General features: G+C 40.2%; 2 long non-coding RNA genes across 4 annotated transcripts in view; one reads left to right on the top strand and one right to left on the bottom strand.

The window, feature by feature from the left end:
- LOC310688738 overlaps nucleotides 1–24,982 on the top strand; it is a 474,996-nt gene that overhangs the window by 104,181 nt on the left and 345,833 nt on the right. The gene's annotated exons all lie outside the window — the stretch shown is intronic.
- LOC310688806 lies at nucleotides 427–17,054 on the bottom strand. The gene is made up of 2 exons (XR_014517201.1): nucleotides 16,949–17,054; nucleotides 427–555 (listed from the first exon to the last, which is right to left on the bottom strand). It is a non-coding gene; the product is annotated as an uncharacterized lncRNA (long non-coding RNA).

The raw sequence follows: 24,982 nt of genomic DNA, 5'->3' as shown, positions 1-24,982 counted from the left end.
AGTAAATGGCTCCAAAATGGCTCCATGGCTGCTTCAGACATGTGGCCTATATATCTATGTGCGTGTTTGCTTGGTACATTTATGAACCTTTATTATATACATAAGGCCTTAATTTATTTATTTCACTTTTAACCAGAATACTTAACTCTGTATTTTGGCTACTGGCTGAATCCTAATAGTCTGGTCTGAGTAATAAAACCTTGATCTGAAAGGCGATAATTTCTTGCTTGAGTGTTTGACTAAGACTAGGGAAATGGGCTTCAAGCCCTATTCAGCCATGAAGCTCTTTAGCTGACCTTGGGTCAGTCACCGTCTCGTAGCCTAATCCACCTCAAAGGGTTGTTACGGGGATAAAATGGGGAGAAGGCGAACATGTGCATCACCCTGAGCTCCTTGGAGGAAAGGTGGGATACAAATGTAAAAAAATACAGTAAAAATGGGTTTTATGAAAGATGCTTGAGCCAGACATTTCCATTGCAGAATGACTTCAGGGGATTGATGAGGTTGCCACTCAGCTTCTGTTGTAAATCCTCCTCTTTGCTTGCATGTAACTTGCTTTTAAAAAAAGAATCCTTTAAGACTCAACTCTTTGAAAAGGAAAAAATAATAATATTCAGAGCCTCTTTTTGTAAGCACTTCTAGAAGTCTGCTTAATATTTTAATTGGTGTGTGACAGATAGGAACAATCTAATCCTACACTGCACACATGTATATGCTGATGTCAGCAGAGCATTTAGCGATCCCCACCTTAGAATGCTCATGGTGTCTTTTCCAAATCTCCTAGTACCAAATGTTCACATAATTTTTGTGAGCGTGTCTGTGGTTGTTCAGAGCTTTTACATACTGCTGTTTTTGCATCATTTTCAAGGCTTGTTTTTTCACTGTATGATCCCGGCCAATCAGGGACCATGCAGTGAATGTGATGATGTTGTAGCTCTCCATAGCTAGCCAGATTTGGCCAACTGACAAAATAGCTGAGAACAAATGTGTGGTTTTCCCTTGTGCTACTCTCACTCTGAAGGGTGTGTGTGTGTGTGTGTGTGTGTGTGTGTGAGAGAGAGAGAGAGAGAGAGAGAGAGAGAGAGAACGAACAGGTTTTCATTGCCAAGGAAATCAAGCCATTGCTCCCTGCCATTCTGCACTATGCTGGTGGTTTACTTGCCCATAAACACCATGTAGCAAGACTTTCACCCCAACATAGTCACTAGTTACAGCTGACCAATTGTTATGTATGCAGTGGTCTGTGTTTGCCTGATCCTGAGTCTGGACCAGGATCCTGAGTCCTGTGTCTGATTTAATACATGATATCCAGTCACATAAGATTGTCAGAGTTTGGGCTACTGTCATAGGCTCTTGAGCTCTGGGTTATGATTTGTGGCTTGGGGGCTTTGACAGCCAGTCACGTTGAGAGTAGGAGTGGCCCAGGCTTTCAGAAATACACATAAGTAATTGCATTGCCCTGTTTGACAATTCAGTTCTGTTAGCTATAGGCTCTTGCTGTAATCACTAAGTCTTACCTCATAGAAACCCACACACACTTCACTAATTGTGTGTAGAAACACAGAAATCTGCCTTATACTCTTTCAGACCTGTAGTCCATCTAGCTCAGCTTTGTCTGCTCCTCCAGGATTTTGGACCGGAGACATTCCCAGTCAGGTATTGAACCTGGGACCTTCTGCATGCAAAGCATGAGCTCTGTTACTGAGCCACAACCCTTAACCAATGAACCTTCATCCCACTAGATGGAAATGTTCATCCAACTGAAAGTAACAAGAGTGCCAATCTACATTCTGCCACAGCTAATCAACTATACACAAGTGTATTGGGGTGAGAGAGTGCCAGGGTCAACTTGGCAACAGGAGAACATTCCTTCTCTTCCCTGACACCAGTCCCCTTGGAAGCCATTTCCTCAACCTTTAACAAAGGGTGTGAAAAGCCACTGATAAAGGATTGTGATAAAATGATAATGATAATAATAATAATAATAATAATAATAATAATGAGTTATGATGCACATCCACTAAAGTGGACTGTTTCTTTCTATGGCTTCTTTCTCCTGACAGGTAAACAAAACAAAACAATATGTCTTCACCTTAAATTTGTTAGTAAACTGGGAAGCTATTCAGGGAGACTGATTTAGACCACAGAATTATGACAAGGACACTGTGCATGTTTGGTAATGTGCATGATAAGTTGGTGAACTCATTGAGCAGAGTTGGCTTGTGACTGATGTTTTGCAGAGGGACTAGAGGACGTCATGACCCTATTCAAGCTTGCATGGATTTATACTGTAGTAAGCAGTCTCTCTATCCCATTCACTTTGCCTTCCTCCTCCTCCTCTGGGGCAGCTACAGGGACTAAGGGCTTTTTTTTCAGGCTATGGAGAGCAGGTGTTAGGCTGCCCATTCCTTTCCTCGCAGTGCAATGTACACAGCCCATGCCCTAATCTTTTCCCACATATGGGTTGTCTGAAATCCTTTCCCGATTGATGACACATTTGAGATTATGTGAAAATTTGGTGTGTTACTGTTTTTGGGGATTGCTGATGGGTTTGTTCAGGGTAGGGAGATAAGATGTCAATCAGGGATTATATTAAATACTGAAATGAATGCTACCCCATTTTATACAGCTAAACTACATGGGATAATTTTCAGACTTGTATGAAACATGAGAAGACTATACATTCAAGGTGTTTGTGCAATGTATAATTGTTTTCTTATGAATTCTACCTTCAAAACAAAGAACCAAGAAAATTGCACGGAAGCAGGAATAGAGAATTACAAACAGCACCTGAAGTTCTGTATCTCAGGCTGTTTATTATCACTTTGCCATTTTATGTGTCAGGCTTAAATTTCCCTGCAGCAACAATTTAAATCTTTTTACTTCTTTCTTGAGGCAGCTTAAAAATTTAATTTAGTTGAGACGCTCCGTCTATGCTTTATAATAGCAATATAGAAAACTCTACTAATTTGGAGGGTTGACCCTTAAACAGATTATTTGAATTTAAACATAATTAGTCAGCTTTATTCCTACTACCATACTGGCTTTCTCCAATTTATTCATGTAAATTTGCTTGAATTATGGCAGACAGTATTAGACACATTCTGCTGCAAATCAAATACTCACAATTCCATTCATTGTCACCCACTGGCTGCATGCATGACTATCTGCCTGCTGGGCAGACATTGCGAGTATGGGTGTGTGCATTGTGGTATGAGTTCCTGGCCCACAGAGTAGGAATTCACTCAGGCCAAGGTAACTGGCCTGGAGAAACTGAGAGTGGCAGAAAGGTTGGTGGATGACACCTTTAGAGTGTGGATATTACAAAGCTTTTATAAAATATATATGGCGAGATCACACTTGGACTACTGTGTACAGTGGTCATCTGGTCATCTCACCCCACAAAGGATATTATAGCGCTGGAAAAGGTTCTGTAAAATGCAGCCGAAATAATTACAAGGCTGGAACAACTCCTTTATGGGGAAAGGTTGCTAGTTTATAAGAAGGCTGACTAAGAGGAGACATGATAGAGGTAAAATTATGCCCAGTGTAGTGAAAGTGGACAGAGGTTCATCTCCCGTCATCATAATAGTAGTAGTCCCTGGAGCCAATGTTGTAAAGCTGGGGAGACAACTGACAAAACTATACTGTGCATATTTAAACTGAGGAATCTCACAAGATGTAGTAACGGCCATCAACTCCCTCCCTGTTAATTCTTCTCTTTTATTTTTTAAATATAATTTTTATTAAATTTTCTGTTTTACAATTTAGAATACTCATTTAAACATCCTTAAAACATCAATGACTTCCCTTCTTCTCTTTCCATGTTTCATTTTGCATATCATAAATCCCTGCATATTTTACAAAAACTGAACCATTCAGTATTCCATTATCACATCCATCAGAACTTACTTACACTGTTGAACTTATCTTAATGCTGCCAACGTTTTCAAGTGTACACAATTCCCCCCCATATATTCAATAAACATTTTCCAATCTTCTCTAAATTTATGTTCTTCTTGTTCCCTTATTCTATATGTTAAGTCTGCAAGCTGCAATATGCGCATGTGCGCAACTTGAGTAGTTTCAAAAGAGGATGTGACAAATTCATGGAGTATGTTTAACCTCCATTCATTCATTCATTTTACTTGTGCGACACTTTTCCACCCACACATGCACAAACACCCACTCACACCATGCTCAAAGTGGCTTACAACAAAGTAAACAGGAATGCATTTCAAACAAATACAAAAATAATTTCCATAACATAACAAAACAATAGCAAATATAATAACAGCCAAAAAACTCAGTTTTAAATACTATAAATGTAACAAAATTACTTAAGGAACATGCAGCATCCAATAGCAAAAAATAACCAAGGTGCTCCACAGTTTCACCTTAGTCCTAGAATCACCCTTCCCATGATGTCATATCTAATCTCCAAGCTTTTATATCTTGGGAATAAAGCGAGAAGTTGTGAATCACAGAAAGGAGTGTCACAAAGATTCCCATAATGAAGCACATCTCACTTCTAGATTTGGAAAGACCTTTATCCAGCCAGCATTTATCACGACGATGTCATTTTTGGGATGGGCTCTTTTAGGACAGCAATATACAAAGCATGATTCTGTACGCACTGAGGCCTCAATTCTTTTGTGTAGGGTAGAGAGAAGTTTTCAGCCCTGAAAATGGCTGGTGGAAAAGGCAATACAAAGCCCTGTTGCCCCAAGAGTCCTCAATAAGGCTTGGTGAGTTTCCCTCAACTGTTTCCCTAAGTTATGGAACGGAAATACACAAAGTCTTAGGTTTCCAGGAGCTAGACTTTGCTCTCACCTCAAAGCAAAATGGCTCTTCTCTATTGGCCAAAATGGAATCCAAAGTGGTGTCCAATAAAAATCTTGCCTTAAATGCACACTTTTTAGATAGGTTTAAAACTATAATAGATGGGAGGACTGAAGGTGACCTTGCCTTTAACTAAAATACTATTTATTAATACTGATTCTGATGTGAAAGTATCTAGTAGGGGTTTTACCTAATCCATTTCTTTTCCAGATGTCAAATACTAAATGGGGAATTTGGAAAATACCAGTAACTAAATATAATTCTGGGACTTTGGTGCAATTTTGTACACTGAATTATTTATTTCAGTCATTACATTCCAGAAATATTTATCTACCACATCTTAGATGTATTTAGACCCCATCACTATGGCACCCCGAAACTCCATATATATTAATGAATGTATTCTTGCAACACTTTGGTGAAGCTGTGAAGATAACATGCTACATACACCTGTGTACACAGACGTGTATCCGGGAAAAAAATACAATGTTCTTTTAAAAGACCATGGAACTTAAATCTTCATGTTTACTGACAACCCAGTCAAAATTAGTAGACATGTCTATAGTTCAACTAATTACATGACTAAATTTGAAGTGCAGAGTGAATAGAATGTGCACTGAAATAAAGGGGGACTTAATGGGGAGAATGAAGGTAGCTCAGGTGTTCTGAAATAAGATCCAAACACCACCTAATAGAGAGACTAGCTATTCTTTAAAATAAAAATAAGTTTTGTGCATGTTTTGTGCTATTTACAATAAGCATCTTGTCTGTTTGGCTGTCTTTTTGTGGTTTTAGAAAGCTGCTATTTTATTTTTGTATCCCACTATGCTTGAAATTATTTGATATCCACAAGTAACTGTAGCATAACATTTAATCATGGGGAAAATAAAACTTTTCAAAAGGCAGACATTTTAAGAAGCTCTTCCTAATGTCAAGGGAATCATCTTGTGAAACATCTAAATGACCTTCATACTGCTAGTACAGAAATTTCAAAAAAGAGAGTTGAAACAAAGCTGATGACTGTCATACTCTTGGTGGTACATGCGCCAATATGACCTTCGAGTGATGGTTTCACTAAAGAAGCAATGATAAAACATGCATGAAAACATCTATAGGCATGCTGTGTTTCCCTTAGACATACTTTAAATGGTTCAGGTTGGAGGGAAGATTGTAAGCCTGCTGTCTCATTTGACTGAATGATTGTAAGCCCCTCTGGGAGCCTTTTTTGTTGAAGAGCAAGGTACAAATGCTCAAAATAAAACAACAGTGAACAGAAATTCCAAAGAACTGTGTTTCTTCTGAAATGGGAATAATCACAGATTGGACCTTGGATTGACAAAGGAGTGGCAATTCTAAACAATGGTAGAGGTTTGAGTAGAGTGAGCAGGGGGCGACACTGGGGCGAGCAGTTGGCAGTTTAAAACAAACTTTGAGTATAGTGAGAAGGGAGTTTGGACAGGCTTTGTTGTCTTAGATTTAGCTTCCGTGTTGTACCCATCTTTGCTACTTCTAGTTTCTAATATATGTAAACATTGGTTGGAGAAGTATATTGCAAAATCTGGATCCACGTGAATTTTGAAGGATGGCTATTTTTCAGTTCTCATATCGTTTTGGAAAGTGCAAATTTGATATATTTGGCTTTCAATACGAACCATATTGAATTTCTGTCCCATCCCTATCTATCTCCATCTACAAAACTGCTCGTTTATGACTGTAATAAAACAGGTTGACTGATATCTCCCACCTACTAAAGGGGAACAAAAACGCTTATTTTAGGGGAAAGTGTGCATTAAAATACATGTATTTATGAATATACCATACAAAATGCAAAAAAGTGTGTATTTGGAAAGATGCATGATGAAATTCAAGCAAAGTTTTGCAAAATGTGGCAAAACCTAAGATTGGAAAAATGAGAATCCAGGTGGCTCTGCAATTGACACATTTACCCATCCCATGTATTTGCAGCTATCAAAGTAGCGGCATTGTATCTGGTTTCTTCTAAGGAGCAGCTTTGCTGCTGCTTGCCGTGGCAATGCCGTAATTAGCAGCCCAGCAGGCTGCTATTGCCCTCGGTGCCTCTGGGTGAATGGTGCCATGTCAGGATGTGGCATCATTCCAGAGGCATTGTTGGAAGGGAAGGAGAGAAAATGGCAGCCTAGGAGCAGTGGGGGGGAAGGGAAGGACAGGAGCCTGCTGGGCTGCTGACTGCAGCTCCACCAATACAAGCAATGGCCAAGCTGCTAGTTAGAAGAAGAAATCTTTAAACCAGAAGCACTAAGCCTTCCCCACTCCCCATCCATTTTTCTTTCCTTTTTTTTGGGGGGGGGGGAATTTCCCCTCCCCACAAGAGTATTGCAAAAAATAAATAAAAAATTTCTGCCCTACTTTCCTGGCCTGCAGGCTGTGGAATGGGCGGTACCCTTGACTCAGAAAATGTTTGGTTTTTCAACAGTATTTATGAACATTGCACTGGGTATTTACAATTCAAGATATGAATTGAATTAATATGTAAAATAAATCCATCAGCGACACTGACGCGTGTGAATTTAACATTCTGTTTCTGCTTATCCAGTTTGATCACAAATGCTTTAAAACATACATGAATACAGGAGAGGCATGGCGAAGCTCAAAGCAAATGCATTTAAACATTTGAACAGCTATTAATGGAATTCTTCCCCCAGGTGTATGCCCAGCTCTCTGTATGACTCTGCTGAGCTTGGTTAGTTACACCCCTGGAAATAAAAACTGGAGAAAATGAAAGGCTAAAAAGATAGAGGACTCAGGCAAAGATAATGCAAGCATAAAATAAGCTCAGCATATTGCACTCTCCATAGATATAAAAAGCCAACAGTGATCTTGAGCTACAGCAGAGCTCTCTAGGACAGACTTGCTTTTCAAATGCTAAGAAAATTGTTGAGACTTCAAAATCTTTGTAAGGGGCAAGGAGAAAAGGGGGTTAGGAAAGTGTAGCATGCTGATAATGAATTACGGATTCACAGATATTAAAAGATAGGGAAAATCTATCCAATCACGTATGTCCTGCTGTTGATGCTGGATAGTTTCCTTTCAGTGAAAATCACAGCTGCTATGTCCCATTCAGTTTTCAAAGAGGTTTCCTTCCCACTACTTCCCTTGAGCGATAAATTCTACCATCTCACAAATCCCAGAACGAGATTTTGCTCTCTTTTGTGTGGGCTAATAAGCCTACATTTATCAGTTTCCATCTTGTTCCAGATTTTATTATTATTATTTTATAGTTGTCATTTGGAACTCGTTGAAAATCAAAGTTGTGTTCATTTGCATGGGAATATATGCCACCAAACTTAGTGAAACTTACTTTTTGACTAAATATGATTATGATTGCTCTATGTGTCTCATTGGTTCTCGTGCTCTAAAGAGCATAACACAGTACAGTGGAACCTCAGTTTTCGAAAGTCTCTGTTGACGAACATTTTGGAACTCGAACACCAAAAACCCGGAAGTAAATGCTTCCATTTTGGAACATGCCTCAGAAGTCGAATGGTTTCCGCTGAGGTACCACTATATTTTTCTCAATTTTCACTGTAAATTTGCGGACTGCCCTTTGCACCTCAGTTTTTGAACGTTTCAGAAGTCGAATGGGCTTCCAGAACAGATTACGTTTGAAAACCGAAGTTCCATTGTATTGGACTTCAGTATATTGTTGCCATTGCACATAAAGGCAGAAAGCAAAACTGAATGCTGGTATGTCAAAATAATTCCTTTATTCTAGCAAGAACATGTTTCCTATCCACAACGTATTCCCTCCAAACATTCAAGGTACCCCGTAGCGGTATTCAAGTTCGACAAGTTACGAAGTTGCTTATAATACATTTCAGTACTGACATACTATTTGTTTTACTGTGATTTTCATGCTACTCCATAACATGTGAGCTGTTACCTGCTAGATATTTTACAGGTAATTTGCAATGCACTGTATAAACAAGAAAACCTCTGTTGCATATGTGGAGCTCTTTTTTAAAAAAATATATTTGCCCTACTTTCTTCTAAGAAGTGGGCTCAGACATATCTAAAGCATCCAGATGCATCCGAGAGGATTTCCTTCATTTACATTTTAAGTACTTAAAGCACCATATTCACCTTGTGTACATATTTTGATATCTTACCACAGTCACATGCAGAATATCTTTTAAATTGTGGGTAATAAAGAGACTAGTGTCACTGAGGCTGGAAAGAGATGTTGCAGAAGACCTTCTGCTTCCTCTGAAAAACACAGCCCCATGCATCTTCTAGTAATCTAGAAAGGGTGATGGTGACATCTCCCTACCCCTGCTGTACTTCACTGACTACTCCTTGTGGGGGCTTCATGGGGACATGATGCCATATCTTTTCTATTACTAGACACCATCAGGGGAAAGAGCAGGAGGAAACACAAGACTGTTGCTTTCAGAGTAGCCACATCTAACTTCTTCATTCACAATTCATAGACTGTAGCCCAGGAGTAGCTAACCCCCAGTTGACAGGCCTGATTGAGGCTCCCAAGAAAATTTTTCTGAACCATCCAAGATTCCAGTGCTGACAGTAAATTAATATTAAACATTAAACATAGTGCTGAAGTGTGCAGAGCCAGCACCCTACTGGGGATGCAAATCATCCCTTCCTGGGTCATAAGACTGATCATTTGATGAGCAGGGCAGGCAATATAACTTTGTTGTTGTTGTTTAGTCATTTAGTCGTGTCCGACTCTTCATGACCCCATGGACCAGAGCATGCCAGGCACTCCTGTCTTCCACTGCCTCCCGCAGTTTGGTCAAACTCATACTGGTAGCTTCGAGAACACTGTCCAACCATCTCATCCTCTGTCGTCCCCTTCTCCTTCTGCCCTCCATCTTTCCCAACATCAGGGTCTTTTCCAGGGAGTCTTCTCTTCTCATGAGGTGGCCAAAGTATTGGAGCCTCAGCTTCAGGATCTGACCTTCCAGTGAGCACTCAGGGTTGATTTCCTTAAGAATGGATAGGTTTGATCTTCTTGCAGTCCATGGGAGTCTCAAGAGTCTCCTCCAGCACCATAATTCAAAAGCATCAATTCTTCAGCCATCAGCCTTCTTCATTGTCCAGCTCTCACTGCCATACATGCAATATAACTAGGGGTAGACTAATCTGTCAATTTTCTTTTCTCTCAGTTTTCTGGGTATCCACGCTAAATGATACCCAGAGGTGGCTAGCTGAGAGGGAGAGCTTTCAGTATTGGTATCTCCATTATGGAATGTCTCCCCAGAAAGGGTAATCTAGTACCTGTGGTCTTTTCAGTGCCAGGCAAAGTTGTTGTTTTTTTGGTCTTAAATACATTTTTGAACTTTTATTCTATTAGCGGCTGTACTCTTGGATTTTATTTTCATGTATTTTTGTACTTCATGGTTTTGATTTTGACTTGTGAACCACCCAGAGAATGCTATAAGGATGTGTATAAATATCTACAAAGAGAAAGCGTGCAAGTGTTCTTTTTTATTATTACCATTTATGTCTACCTTATGATCAGTGTTTATGGTATGTTGCAGAGTAAGCAAAAGAGATGGATCCCTACTTCAGAGATTCATTTTTATGTACTTATTATGTATATTTATTTATTACTATTTATATTCCATCCTGACTCTGAGCTCAGGGCAACATCCATAGTTCTCTCTCCCCCTGCCCAAATATCATCCTCACAACAACCTTTTGAAGTAGGTTGAGATGAGAGATAATTGACTGGCCCAAAGCTTGTCCTATGAGTTTTGTTGGCTGAGTAGGGTTGTGAACCTAGGTTTTGTGAGTCCTAGCCCCACACTCTTTATACCACACATAAATAAATATATGAGCATTCCAAGTAAAACTAGATACATTGTTTTTTGTTGAAGATTATTATTTTTTTATAAATAAAAGCTTATAACATTTTCCTTTTTTTAATTGAACGGGGTTTAAGAATGGCACCAAAAAAGTTCTGCCATAACAATTAAACATTGCCATTCTGAGGCAAACGCGTACCCTCATTATCCTAATCCAAGAGATTGAGAGTGAAACCTCGGAGCCAGCCATGTCAGCTATGCAAAGCAAAACAAGTAATATCAAGAGCCTGGGAGCCCCATGGTTAAAGATCCCATACGTTTCTTAGCCAATTTGACCCATCTCTAATGTCTATTTAAAGTGGAGCACTTGGTAGCAATCTGGATACATATTTTTGCTTAAATTCTCCTTTGATACGGCAGCTGTCAAGCAGCCAAAAAGCCTGACCCAGATGTACTGAGTAAACCCAGCAGATTATTTGTCAAACAAATTCTGGAATCCAATATTTGTTTTTTTTTTATTTAATTGGTATGCAAATGCAGAGACAAGGTAGCATTTGTGCTTGATACAGTTGTCACTTCAAATTCTGGTAACATTCATTATCGTGCTTACAGATGTTTTTTCACACCTAACATCTGCCAATACCACCTAAACCCCAGGAAGTCGTCAAACCTGTGCAAACTTCCTTTCTGTCTCGCTCCTGCTCTCTGTTATCTGCTCCATGCACGCTAATTTTGTGCATCTGAGGCCTCTGCTCGCCAGAATTATGCCTGCTTCCTAACACCTCTGCCTCCAGAGCTTTGGATTTGAAATTGAACAGACACAGAGCCAATTTATCACAGGATGACATGTGTCATGTTCATGGTATAACCAGAGGGACCTGCTGTACGCACTGTATTTATCCTTTTGTTGTCAGCCTGGACCAAGACAATATAGGCAATAGGCAGCCATTACATTTATAAAGCATGATGCAAACACTTAACTGATGAAACGGTAAATAGTTTCTTTCAAAACATAAAACTAGATCATTTTGTTTAGGAACAGATTTCTTTGGGAGGGGGAAGAGGGGTTCCAAAATAATCAACTGGCATTCAGACATACGGCATTTCAAAATGTCATCACTTAATACCAGTGCATTAGCAAGCAAATCCAGAAAGAAAAAGAAACACAAAATTCCTCTCCTCCTGCATTGTGCTTGCAAATAAGTAATCATGCTATTCATTAGTGCCAAACGCTGTACTGTTATAAAAATGGCAAACACTTTTGCTACACGAATGACTAAAACTGTTTAGATATAGTAGGGGTGCCAAGAGCTGGGGTGTGGGGGCAAAGTCACAAAAAACCGACATACGTCTGGATTTTTTCAGACTTTTTTTAAACAATTCCCGCCCGGACACTGCTGCTGACTACAGTATTTTGGATATGTCCAGGAAATTCTGGTCATAAGGCTCCCCTATGAGCCAACTCCCCTCACTCAGTTTTGAAATGAGTCTGTTGTTATTAGAAAATAATGAAAATTATCTCTTTCTCCATCACCGAGAATTATAACGTTGGTTGCATTGCATCCTGTTCCCTTAAAAGCCCACCTATTGTTGCCGAAGCTGTTGATACAAGTCACTAATAAGATCTAAGCAAATATCCCCCTCAGAGGTATTTTCAAGAGAACTGCTGGCAAACCCAAACAGATCGCAAAGTTTGTGTGGTAAGGGAGAAGTTGTGCAGTCCCTGATCTTGTCTGGCCAAGCATCGGTCAGTTCCGCAGTCCAAACAAGCCATAACTTATGAAAAGCTTTTAAATATTTTTGCTCTTAGCTTTCCCTGCTCTCCTTACCCTGTTTAGCCTTCGATGTTAGGTACTAGCACTTGCTTCAACTGTTATAGGCCACCTTAAGCACTTCATATTGTGTGTGTGTGTGTTTTAAACTGTAGGTTCAGAAACTCTAAAAGAGCTAAAATTTAGCCATAAATGGGGCAGCTATATTTCTAAGGAATTCTCTTTTAATGGGGATAAAAAATTTTCACCCCGATTACAGGAATATGTGGGTTTCAAAGGGCTTGTATTTTATGTGTATATTGATTACTGCTCTATTAACTCTCAGATCAATAAACATAGTAAACATGGTGCTAGAGAACAGGTTTCCTGCCTTAAAGAAAAGCTTTACACTCCTGACTTTGAGAACGAAGGTTTACATTAGCTAGGAAGATAGAAGTGGATGGAGTACGACTAAAAGGCATTTGATCATCTGGAGGTTTAAAAAGAATACTGCCCATTAGATGGTTTGCATATGCATATTACACATGAATGGTTCTGATCAGAAACCATTAAGTTTAAACCAGAACAGTTTGCCTGCATCACATCACCAAACCAATCTTGCTAAAGTTTTAATATGGGTTCTACGGCACGTGGGTGATTAATTTTCCATTTTAGGTGCAGTAGATCTGAACTCTGCACCCCTGAGCTTGCAGAATTAATGATGCTCATTTGGCAGATAGCCACGAGTGGACAAATGGCTGGTCAAGTTGCTGATGCTGAGAACTAGCATTTCCAAGAAACCCAGGAGGGGGGAAAAGGAAGTTAAGAAAGTGATGAAAGTTTTAAGGGCCCAAAGGGAAACTTCCTGCACGCCTGTCTAAACTGTTTTGTGCCACATCTAATACCCATAAAAGTGCCAGAAGGATCTGGGAGAAAGGAACTGCCCTTCACAGACATGTTCATGCTCACCACATGGAGGCAACAAAACATGCATGTACTTTGCAATTTATCTCTTGATTATGTAACACATCATGATGTTTAGGCACATGTGTGACACGTCTGCATTGAAAAATAGAGTTGGCAGTGCAGTCTGTAGAAGTTCTATCCATAAAGATTAATCTTTGGTGGCCTGTTCATACTTGGAAGTCATCACTTGATGCTACAGTCAACAAGTAAACAGATTCTGGCTGCTTATCAGTTCCCATTCAGTGATATGGGTTGCCAGATCAGGTGCACCCGAGACCCTGAGATTTCAGGGCCCAACCTTGAAATCTAGGGGCAGTCCCTGATGATGCCATTTCTTTTTAAGGCCCTCTTTCCCATCTGGAGATTCAAATCCTCCTCTGCTGGGGGCCCCGCTAGGGGCGCATTGGAAGATGGCCGACAATACTATCTCTCCGGCTCACACGAGGTAATTAAGAAGCTAATATGGGAGTAATTAGCCTCCCTAGTTTTCCCAGGGAATTGGGAAAACACTGCCTTTGCCTGCGGTTGCCGATAAATCACCCCCAAGTTCGAAAGAAGGAGGGGGTGAGGGCACTAGGCGCACAGCTCTCATGTGGGTTTTTCGCTCTCCCGGACGCCGTCTCTGATTGCGCGATGTGGTTGCAGGAGCTCAAAATAAACAATTAGAGAGCAGCAAATGCACATGTTTCGAGTGAAGAAAGGGAGTTTAGGTTGCTATTTGAAGCGACCTCTGTGAAGTTGAGCGACGGGCTGGATTCAACAGGAAAATATATCAAGAAGAAGATACATCAAAGATGTCGGTATGTCGGAACGGGACGGAAGGGGGGGACTGTTCTTTTTTTCTCTATGTGATTACCTAACAATCCCCCCCCCAAGAAGAACCGTTGCAACAATTGATTATAAGCGGGATGATTATGAACTGTGTGGAAACGAATTATTAACGAAAGGCTTTGTTTGTGCAAGATCTGGAAAGGAATGAAAGGCTTTTGGAATGACGCAGTTACAAAAAGAGATTTGCCATGACAGGCAGGCTTCGTTGCAGGATTGATGATCAAGAGGGGGAGGAAGCCATGGCTTTGTTATTATATTGGACTCTGTGTTTGACCTGGCAGAACCCCCTGAAAAGATCGAGGTGGGAGTGACAAGCCTGCAAAAATTAATGAGCAGATGCTAAGACTGTTTTATATGGAAGTGTTGAAATGACGTCTGCTGTTTGAATATGATTTTTGGATTAATGAGAAAATCCACACAGGACTATGACAACGTTTGTTTTCAACTCGCTTTTGGAGACTATCAGAGGTTACAAAGAAAGGAAAAATATACGATAACAACAAGAAGAGATGAGGAAACAACAAAGAGAGGAATGGATAGAACTGTGAACATCAATTGGACAGAACTGTGAACATCAAAGCAGCAGCAATAGAGATGATTGGATCCCTTTCTGAGCTCGAAGCATGGTTACCCCCAACAAAAATTTAAAATTTGGCTCTGTAATTTGGAACTAATGTGATTTGGTTTGTTAATAAAAATTATTTTTTTTTTTAAAAAAAACCCTCCTCTGCTATCTGGAGGGGTTGGGAAAACCTGGATACGTCAGGTCAGCCCTGGAGATCTGACAACACTATTGGGGAACCAATGTGAACTGATGCATCCCTGTCCATTTGGGCTGCATTGATTAGAGGTACAGTAAGCCTGCAACTTGTGCACATTTAACTTGTAATCATTCAGTTTTACGTTTGTGGCAAAAAATAAATAAAAAGGTGGCCCAAAAGTGTGCGGGGTTCTGGGGAAAATGCCTTTGTCAATCTCATTCGCCATTGAACCCAATGGGTTTTGACTACGCAATTCTAGCTTTAGGTACAGAACACAACCCCCCACATAAGTTGCAGGCCTACTTACGATATTGCACTCATTAACTTCAGCTTTAAATCCAACCTGATATGCCCCACAGAGGAAAAATTTGCAGGAGAAAGTCTCAGTTAGTTTATATTGGTTTACCTCATGTTATCCATTAAGAAAAGTGAGCAATACATTCTTCTTCAAAAGTGAAGTACAGCTGTCTGCCATTATGAAGTAAAATGCATTCATGCCAGCAGGATGGTTAATAGACTTTAAAATATCATGGCTATTTTAACCAGAACTACCATGGATATTGATACTATATAGTTCTACATTCTGCAAATGGATAACAGAACTATTTTCCTTGGCAATCTGCAGTCAAATAAATGGGGTGGTGCCTTTGCAAATAATGGAATTATTCTAGGTAGGTGCAAAGCACAAGTAAACAGGGCAGGGAAGTCTCTGCAATCAGATATACAGAGGCACCACAGTGCTATAATATGTATTTTTGTCATGGTATAATTTTTAAATCCTATTGGCTCTTCTTTTCGTATTCCCTACCTGAAGATATAATCAGCAGATTCTGACAATCATCTCCACAGCAGTTAACCACCACATCATGTACAGAGGATTATGACTTTAGAAAAAGAATAAGCAGCAGGAGTAGATGAAGTCTTAATAACAAACATTCTGTTGTCATTCACATGCCCTAAGACGATGATAAATTTGCCCCTGTAGTTCTTTTAAGATGTGCACGTTGCAATATCCACTGGTAAGCGCTTTGCCAAAATATAAAACAGAGGCGTTCACTAGCATTTTTCAAGTTATACACTAGAGTATTCCCAGAGCAGCAATGATTTTCTCCCAACATAAAAGCAACCATTCCTTCCTTTAACTTCTTAACTTATCCTCTATCTTCATTTCCTCATTAAAGAAGCTATACAAACTAAAGCACTGGAAAGACAGTATTGTAGGAGGCTGCTAGATAGAAAAACGGAGTCATGTTTCGTTAAAAGTGTACCAGTGAATAATTAGATTGTTATAGCCTCGACGGCTCCCTTCTCAGTCTCCCTCCCACTTCTTCTTTCTGATTTTAAGGCTCTTTGCTCAAAAGGAGGGCTGGCAATGCCACAGAGATTAATCCTTTGAGTTTTCTCCATAGGGTAAACAAGTTAGGTTTCCAAATACAACTTGTGTGAGCCTTATGAGCATCTTGCGCATCTAGTTCTTTTGTGGCTGTGTTTCAAAGTGTGGGTTATTGCCTGCAAAGCCCCAAAGGGTAAGAAGCCAAGATGTTCGAAGGACTGTTTCCATGTCTGAATTTTCCTGTCCTCTGCATTCAACATCAGAGGGAAGAGATGAAGGATTGCACACCTGCTTTGCACGTAGAAGGTCCAGGTTCATTCTCTGGCGCCTGCAGGTTGGACTGCAAAAATCCTGTAAGTCGGGGTCTGTCACAAGGAGCTAGATAATGGTCTGACAGGATAAGGCAGCTTCCTAGGTTTCTAAAAGTGGACTTTTTAAATAATTGCGGACTGCAGAGCCACCTGAGAACCAACCTCTCTCCTGCTGTAGCTGTTGTTGTTTGAATGTGCTGGCTTCTGTGTCTCAGGCTGAAAATTTAGCGTTTCTTCTCCATATTCTCAGTTGTTATTTGATGAGCTGTTATGTTAGCTGTAAGCTGCCTTGGAGGCCCTTGTTAAGGGCAAAAGTCAGGATTTAAATAATTTTACAAATAAGCCTTACTTATCAGAAGGTTGTCACTCCTTGAGAAGAAATTGGCTTCTTAAAGTATTGACCACCTCCTCCTGGGGCCAAACATTGTGAAGTCAGCTGACAGTACATCAGCAGCTGAGAGGTTTGTGACATCAGCAACTCCAGAACCAAAGAATTGTCTTCTTTCCCCCTCCTCTGCTGCTAGTACTTCAGGTCCTTCACATGCTTTGTGTCCATTTGTTGAACATAAGCAAATTTTGCGTATAAAGAAAAACCTTTCTCTGATTGATTGATTGATTGATTGATTGATTAACGTGAAGTAGTTGAATAAATTTAACATCTTCTACTGCAGCCAAACAGTTATTGATATATTGATTGTAAATGTCTAGCCAACCAGATTGGTAGTTCAGTTCCTGTTGAGGGTATTTAGCGAGCCAGCATGACAGTGACGTGGGATTGTGGACTAGAGTGATCATTCTGTAACATTATGGCAGTGGACTAAGCTGTATTGTAACTTTTGAATTAAGTATAATAAATAAAAAAACAAAAAAACCCAAAAAATTAAAATTAAAATGTTATTATGTTTTTGGTTGGGGGGGCGCATTTTGGTTGGAATTGCCCTTGCCACTCAGGATGTGTCTTTATGTGTGTCTTTTTCTAACTCAGAAACAACAGAGTTAATCATAACTGAGGATTTTGCAATAAAAATAAGAAAGAAACAACAGAGTTGAGTGGATGGCAGGCAAGGAAGGACAGATAACAGGCAAGACAATTTGTGACAAGGTGGGAACTGAGTTCCCTTGCCTTTGGGGGTGGGGGCGAGGAGGAATGGATTTGAGATCAGCAGCCACAGCCCATTATGGCCTGGAGAGCACTAAGACACAAGTGCAAAATGGCAGTTCAGGGACTAATGGGAATGCTGGCATGTAGGAATATGGAAATGGCAGTGGCCAGGGAGAGATTTAGGTAGCTGCACCACAGCATTGATTAGGCAATATTTTAACATTAAAGCTAAAATTAAGTGCAAGCTCTGGAAACTAGCCGGATAGGAGTTGACCAAGCCTGTTTGTTACTGCTGCAAAACTTGTCTGCTGTACAGTGGTACCTCGGGTTAAGTACTTAATTCATTCTGGAGGTCCGTTCTTAACCTGAAACCATACTTAACCTGAAGCACCACTTTAGCTAATGGGGCCTCCTGCTGCCGCGCCGTCAGAGCACGATTTCTGTTCTCATCCTGAAGCAAAGTTCTTAACCCGAGGTACTATTTCTTGGTTAGCAGAGTCTGTAACCTGAAGCGTATGTAACCCGAGGTACCACTGTACTATTCAGTGAAAGCATCTTTCAAAGTAGTGCATATGCTACCTGTCAACAACTGAGAACTATTTACTTTGAACAATGCTTTTTCCATTTGATTCCTTTCTCCTTCCCAGATATAGGACACTTCTGTGCAGCAACATGAGAATAGGCCTTTTCTGCAGTGGCTCCATGCTTGTGGAATGCTCTCCCTAGGGAGCCTTGTCTGGCACATTCATTACATATCTATCAGAGTGGCTTAGGAAACCCAGTCAAATGGGTGGGGTACAAATCATTGAGTTATGTTAACCTCAGCGAACATCATACAATTCAAGACAAAGAACATTAAGACAAATCTAGTTCTATTTGAACTGAATGCCTCTTAGTCTAACACTTAGCTACCTTTCTGGCAATCCCAGGTAGAAGCTCCCTGGGGTGAGATGCAACTTTATTCTTCCTGTGAATAGACTGAGCATGCCTTAGGTAGTTTTGTGCTTCTCTAAACTCGTGTCACCAGTGAACTACTCCTTTCCTCAAACCAGATGGGCTGGGAGCAGAAGAAACAGAGGAAGTTTACCTCCTGCCAACACACCCCTTCCTTCTTCATCCTTCCTCCTTTCCTTCACAGCTGGACCATGAAGCTTCAGTGTCTAATTTGCCTGGCAGTTTTGACCAGAAGAACCTGAAGGAGGAGCAAATGAAACAGATTATAAATGTTTCCACCTTCTCTTCTGCCATACTTGGTGTGTGTGTGTGTGTGTGTATGGATCTGTCAATTTTGTTTGCTCTCAGTTTCTCATTTTTCCTGTCTTTACTTCAGTTTGCCCCCTTTCTGCAGCAGTTTGCAATATATATATATATATATATATATATATATATATATATATATGCTTTCGTAGATTTTCACGGGTACAGGAATGCAGGTTTTGGTGTCTTCGGGTGTCTTCCCGTGTAAGAGTTGGGGTGTCTAGGCGACGTTTCGACGAGGTCTCACTCGTCATCTTCAGGCTGGTGCTTTCGGCTTCTTGTTACTGGAACAGAGCAGGATCTCAGTGTTTGAGTTCCTATAAATACTGTTGAGGGGGTGTGGTGTATAGCCTCCAACGTTCTGGGTCAGATATGTTGACGACACCTTTGTAATTTGGCCACACGGGAAAGAAAAACTAGATAGCTTCCTCACACATCTCAACAGCCTACACCCCAAAATACAATTCACTATGGAAATAGAAGCCAACAACCAACTTCCCTTCCTTGACGTCCTAATCTACAAAAAACCTGATGGCTCCCTAGGACACACTATCTACCGGAAAAAAACACACACCAACCGCTACTTACATGCACAATCACACCACCACCCTGCACAAATAAACTCCGTAGCCAAGACTCTCATCTCCAGAACCAAACGCCTGGCTGACAAAGACCACTTGACAACTGAGTTACAGAATCTCTCTAATGTGTTAATCGCCAATGGATACCAGCAAAACAGGGTTACGAAGCTAATCCAAAAAGAAACACCCCCCAAAAACCAAGACACAGAAGAAAACAATGGCATGGCCCTCCTTCCTTATATCAAGGGCACTACAGATAAAATTAGCAAAATCCTCCATAAACACAATATCAAAACAGCCTTTTGCACCAACCAAAAAATAGCCAATATCCTCAGAAACCCCAAAGATAAAATCCAGTTGGAAAACCAAGGGGTCTATGAAATACCCTGCAAAGTCTGCCCAGCCACGTACATTGGACAAACAAACAGACGAATAAATGCACGTATCGCAGAACACAAGAATGCCGTCAAAAAAGAAGAAAAAACTTCCTCTCTTTTCCAACACATGAAAGAAACAGGACACGAAATTAATTTTGCAGATTCCAAATTGCTCTTTAACATGGAACATCACCACAAGAGAATAATCATGGAAGCCATCGAGATAGAGAAACACCCTCACAACATGAACAAGCGTGACGACACGTCCCGCCTGCCAGACATCTGGAAATTAGCCCTCCCCACAAAAACCGACACCAGAACCAGAGGCACACAGAACGCCATCACCAATCAACCACACCAGACCCAAACCCAGACCCTCTCCACAGATAAATTACAGACACCATCCAGTAGCCAAACCATAGTGGCACCTCCGGATGCTGCACCCCCCTGCAATCCCTACACAGATCTGGCTGGCACAGGGCACAAAACCACAGCTCGCCCCTATACACGAAGCCAAGCCAGAGCACAACTAAGTGCAGTACAGCCATCTTCTCAGAAAAACTCTTCACAAGCTCAAGAGGTCAAGACACGAAAGCTTTAGCAACTAATCCACACTTAATGACCCACCTAAGTGGTACTCAGAATATCACTCAAGAAATCACTCAAGATATCCCTCAAGTAATTAAGGAACAAAAGAAGAAAAGGCACACTAACCTGGGAACTTCCTCTCTGCCCAGAACGTTGGAGGCTATACACCACACCCCCTCAACAGTATTTATAGGAACTCAAACACTGAGATCCTGCTCTGTTCCAGTAACAAGAAGCCGAAAGCACCAGCCTGAAGATGACGAGTGAGACCTCGTCGAAACGTCGCCTAGACACCCCAACTCTTACACGGGAAGACACCCGAAGACACCAAAACCTCCATATATATATATATATATATATATATATATATATATATATATATATATATATATATAAAATCCTCTCAAAAATTTGCCAGCAATGTAAGGTGCATTTCTCCTGACATGCACATTTTCATATGTGTCTTAAGTTACAAATTAGTGCATTTAAAATGTTATTTTCACCAATCACACACCTTTTTCTAAGTGTACACTTTCCCCAGTGGATACATTTTACGGTAGGAGAACTGCATTGCAAAAGTCAGAGATAACTGCAGATAACCATGTTTTCATTTGCATATCGTTATGAATTAAACAGCCTGCATTAAAACACAAACCAAAGTGAGTTTCTCCCCCTTCTCTAACCCCAACGCTCCAGAAGAAGAGCAGATATTCAGGAGCTTTTCCCATTTCCATTTTGGGGGTGACGGGGGAAAACCTTTTTCTGTAAGTTGTACACTACTCACATGATCGCAGGATCCAACCCCTTGTTTTTAATCATGAAGCATTCAGGCAAATTTCCAAACAGTAAGCACTTTGAAATATCTATGAATACTGAAATATTTTATCTTTCTCAATCAAAGAGCAATAAAGGAGGCTGCTTCTTTCTGCCGTCTCTCTGTAAACCTACTCCTTGAAGAAAATTCAGCTCTCCTCATCATGAGTGCTGTATATACTCAGTAAAAGGTTATAGCTTTTTCTTCCTTTTTTTTTCTTTTTTCTTCACTAAACACACAATTCCCAAACTCAGGAGATCGTTGGTTAAATATTTCTGTACCATCTTGAGGCTCATTTAAGAAGCCTGAAAAGGAAAGAAGGAGCTAGTAACTGACCTTTTGTGTTAAGTAATCCATTGATTGTGTGCAAAGGAGAAGCTGGAGAGGATCTTTCTAAGAATTTAATGTAAGAATGTTTAAGCTGCTTTTGCCATTGCATTGTGGTCTCTGCAGTTTCTCACTTAAGGGGAAATAAGAGCTCCCATCAAGTAGTGCTTGGTCTCAGGCATTTTCCTTCCTCTGATGCATTTAAAAGTGGGGTCTATTAAATTACACTATTGCAAAATATTTAAAAACCAAAATATGGGGTTTTGTATAATACGCGGCTTGCATTCTGCTGGACTTGTTTCGATTTAATACTTTTTGCATATCTCCATCTGGCCATGCTGGTCATGAGTAGCTCACACTTAACGTCACACAAAATCCTAATTGATGTAGGATTGGCCTATATTTTGGGTTTAGCCTTTTTGTCCAAAACTAAAAACATTTTGCAGTTTTCAAATTACTTAAATGGCAGGTTTCTGAGGACTGGTTCAGAAGTTACTTCATCCTGAGATTGATGCTGTTCTGGATAGTTGAGCTCTGTATGGATGTTGAAATTCTCATACAAGGAGCAGATTAGTGGCAGTGGACAATGCATGTTGAGTCTGCATTTCATGAATGGACTATTACTTGGCTGCCAAGCCTGAGATGCTGCTTTAGTTCAAGCCAATGGGCCAGATCCTAAGATCCCATGCGTAGAGTTTTGCTCACAGAAAGTGCTCCTGAGTCCCCTTACTGGAAGAGTGGAGGCAATTTTTGCTTATTGAAGGAGGCTGAAAACCAAAACCTTCAAGATAACTTTATTTGAAATGCTACCCATTCCATGGGCAGGGCCAGCTAAGTAGGCAAAGCAGAGGAGCTTCAATGCATTGACAAGATGGTGGTGTTGGAACAAGGGGTTTGAATTTATTAGGCACTAAGGAATGTTTGGGGAGGAGGAATGTGCTTTATTTGAACTGGGATGGAACCAGACTGCTTGATACCTAAGCGTGGTGGCAGAGCAACTTTTAAGCTGATTGTCCAATGATAGCTGAGGAGGACCAGCTCAGGGTAAATTGTCCCTAAGAGATGACAGTGAAATGTTTGTGATGGTTTAAATGGGAAAAGCGTAGATCTTGGCAATGAAAGTGCAGAGGGATGTGATAGTAATTCAAAGAGACGAAACAGTAACATGCACATGGCCAGAGACATTTGGAGACACACAGCCTGTATAGCTGTCCATGTGCTCAGACTATAAGCTCCTGAGCCAAGACGAGTAAGCTGGAAAACTTGGTTTTAAGAGAAAACCTAGATATGTGGAATCAAGAGAACCAGTGGGATGCAGATATCCCAGGATATAAGCTTTGTAGGAAAGACCAGGTAAGGGCATACTGGTGGTGGCGTGAATCTGTCAAAAAAAGGACGCAGAGTTAAGCAAGCTAGAAATCCCAAGAGGGCAGCCTCCTCCACAGAATTGCTGTGGGTGACAATACTGGGCCCCAAGAGTAAATTTGTACTAGGATGTACTATTAACCCCTGACCAAAATGTCCAGGATAGATTTGAGATGGAGAACAAAATGAAAGAGGCATAAAAGTAGGCAATGATGTAATAATGGGTGACTTTAACTACCCACTCATAGACTGGGTAAATGTATGTTCTGGTCATGATGACAGAAAGGCAACATTTCAAGATGCTGGTGCCTTGGAGCAGTTGGCCATGGAAGTGTTTAGCCACAAATATTTTTTGAGCAAGTGAGATATACAGTACATCAACACAACAAAAAGTAATGTGTTAAGTAGGAATGAGATGAAAAATAACACTTGAAGAATGCAATGAGATTCACATAATTCTCTTTTTACTGCCCCCCCATCCTGCTCCAGTGGTTTAAGAATATATTTTTGAATATATTTTTGAATATAGCTGTTACTTAAATGTTTCCTGGGTACTCTGATTTTCTTTCTGCAGTCTACTTCAAGAAAGGGGAACATGTGGCCCTCCAGATGTTGAATTACAGCTCTCACCATCCCTGACTATTGGCCATGCTGACTAAGACGGTTGTGAGTTGAAGTCCAACAATATCTACAGAGCCACAGATTCCCCATCTTGAGTATGCATAGCCAATATGCTTTGGATCTAGTAAATTGCTCCATCTCTGGAAGATGATATAAACCCAATAAAAATGATTAAGAATGGTCTTGTGTTCAAAGTTAGATCTGCAGAGATGTCTCTTGCTTCAATCTAATGCAAAACACAATGTTTTTAGTTTTGAGTCTGCTTTCAGCAAACCAATGCAACAGTCGTTTAGTGTGTGGCTTCCTTTTTTCCCCCATCTTCAGCTCAGAATTTGAGGCTTAATGTGACTTAGAATAGAAGGAATCATTAGTTAGCTGGCAGAGTTACCAGAAGGTGGTTTAAGGAAATGTTATACTTAAATATGAAGACAAAGGTCACACACAAGAGATGCTTGAGCTTGTAATACGTTCATCATGTTGCACACGTCTCTTAATCGCATACGGTGGAAATCCATAGGGAGCTAGTAAGTATGTATCTGTGACTTATTACTCTAGCACAGCACTATTATATTTTAGTTTTTAGCATTTTTAAAGAGTGGGTAATAGTTATGAGAGATGAAGAACTTGGAATTAAGTACTGTAGTTATACACAGAAGGATAATTTGGTTTTGATAAATTGTCTTGTGCATGTTAACTAATAACACAAAATTTTTTAAGGAGCATCTTACGAGTATAAAGAAGAGGTAGCATCATTATTAATGTCTAAACTATAGTGTGCTTCACACAGGATTATGGTAAAGGTCAGACCATGTTTCGCTGAATTAAAAGCTATTCTGAGCTACAGCATTCCTAATCAACTCGGACCAAAAGGTGCATAGATCAGTTATAATGAGGCACAGCGAATTTAAATAAACTACATGGTACTGTATAGTGATTTATAAATGCACTGTGGTATCTTTTTAACTCATTAGCTGTGAATGATACTTCATATGTATTCTCCCATTTTCTGCTTTGTAACTATTTTTAATCGTAGCATTTCTTTGAGAAAGCGCCTTATGCTATTTTCTTATATTACGTTAAGGTTTAAAATATGAGCAACCTACTATTTCAAGCCCTTTTCGGCAGAAGTACTTGAATTTAATCTGATTTAGTTCTTCTTAGGTAAATGGAGCTAAATGAGCTTAAACCTTCGGTGCGTACTTAAGTAGTTTGTCAATTATTTTTACATTTACCCATGATTGGCACGGTCTGAATAGAGACAAATCTTGATTATGAACACTGGAAATGCAGTCTCCTTTTCCACAGAAAACTTCCAGAATTTGTAAGGCAGTGCATTGTCCTTACATATTTA

This window comes from Podarcis liolepis (assembly GCF_965112155.1).
Source record: "Podarcis liolepis genome assembly, chromosome: 11".
Classification (NCBI taxonomy): Eukaryota; Metazoa; Chordata; class Lepidosauria; order Squamata; family Lacertidae; genus Podarcis; species Podarcis liolepis.
The sequence above is the reverse complement of the archived record's forward strand: the minus strand, read 5'-3'. Positions and strand labels throughout refer to the sequence as shown.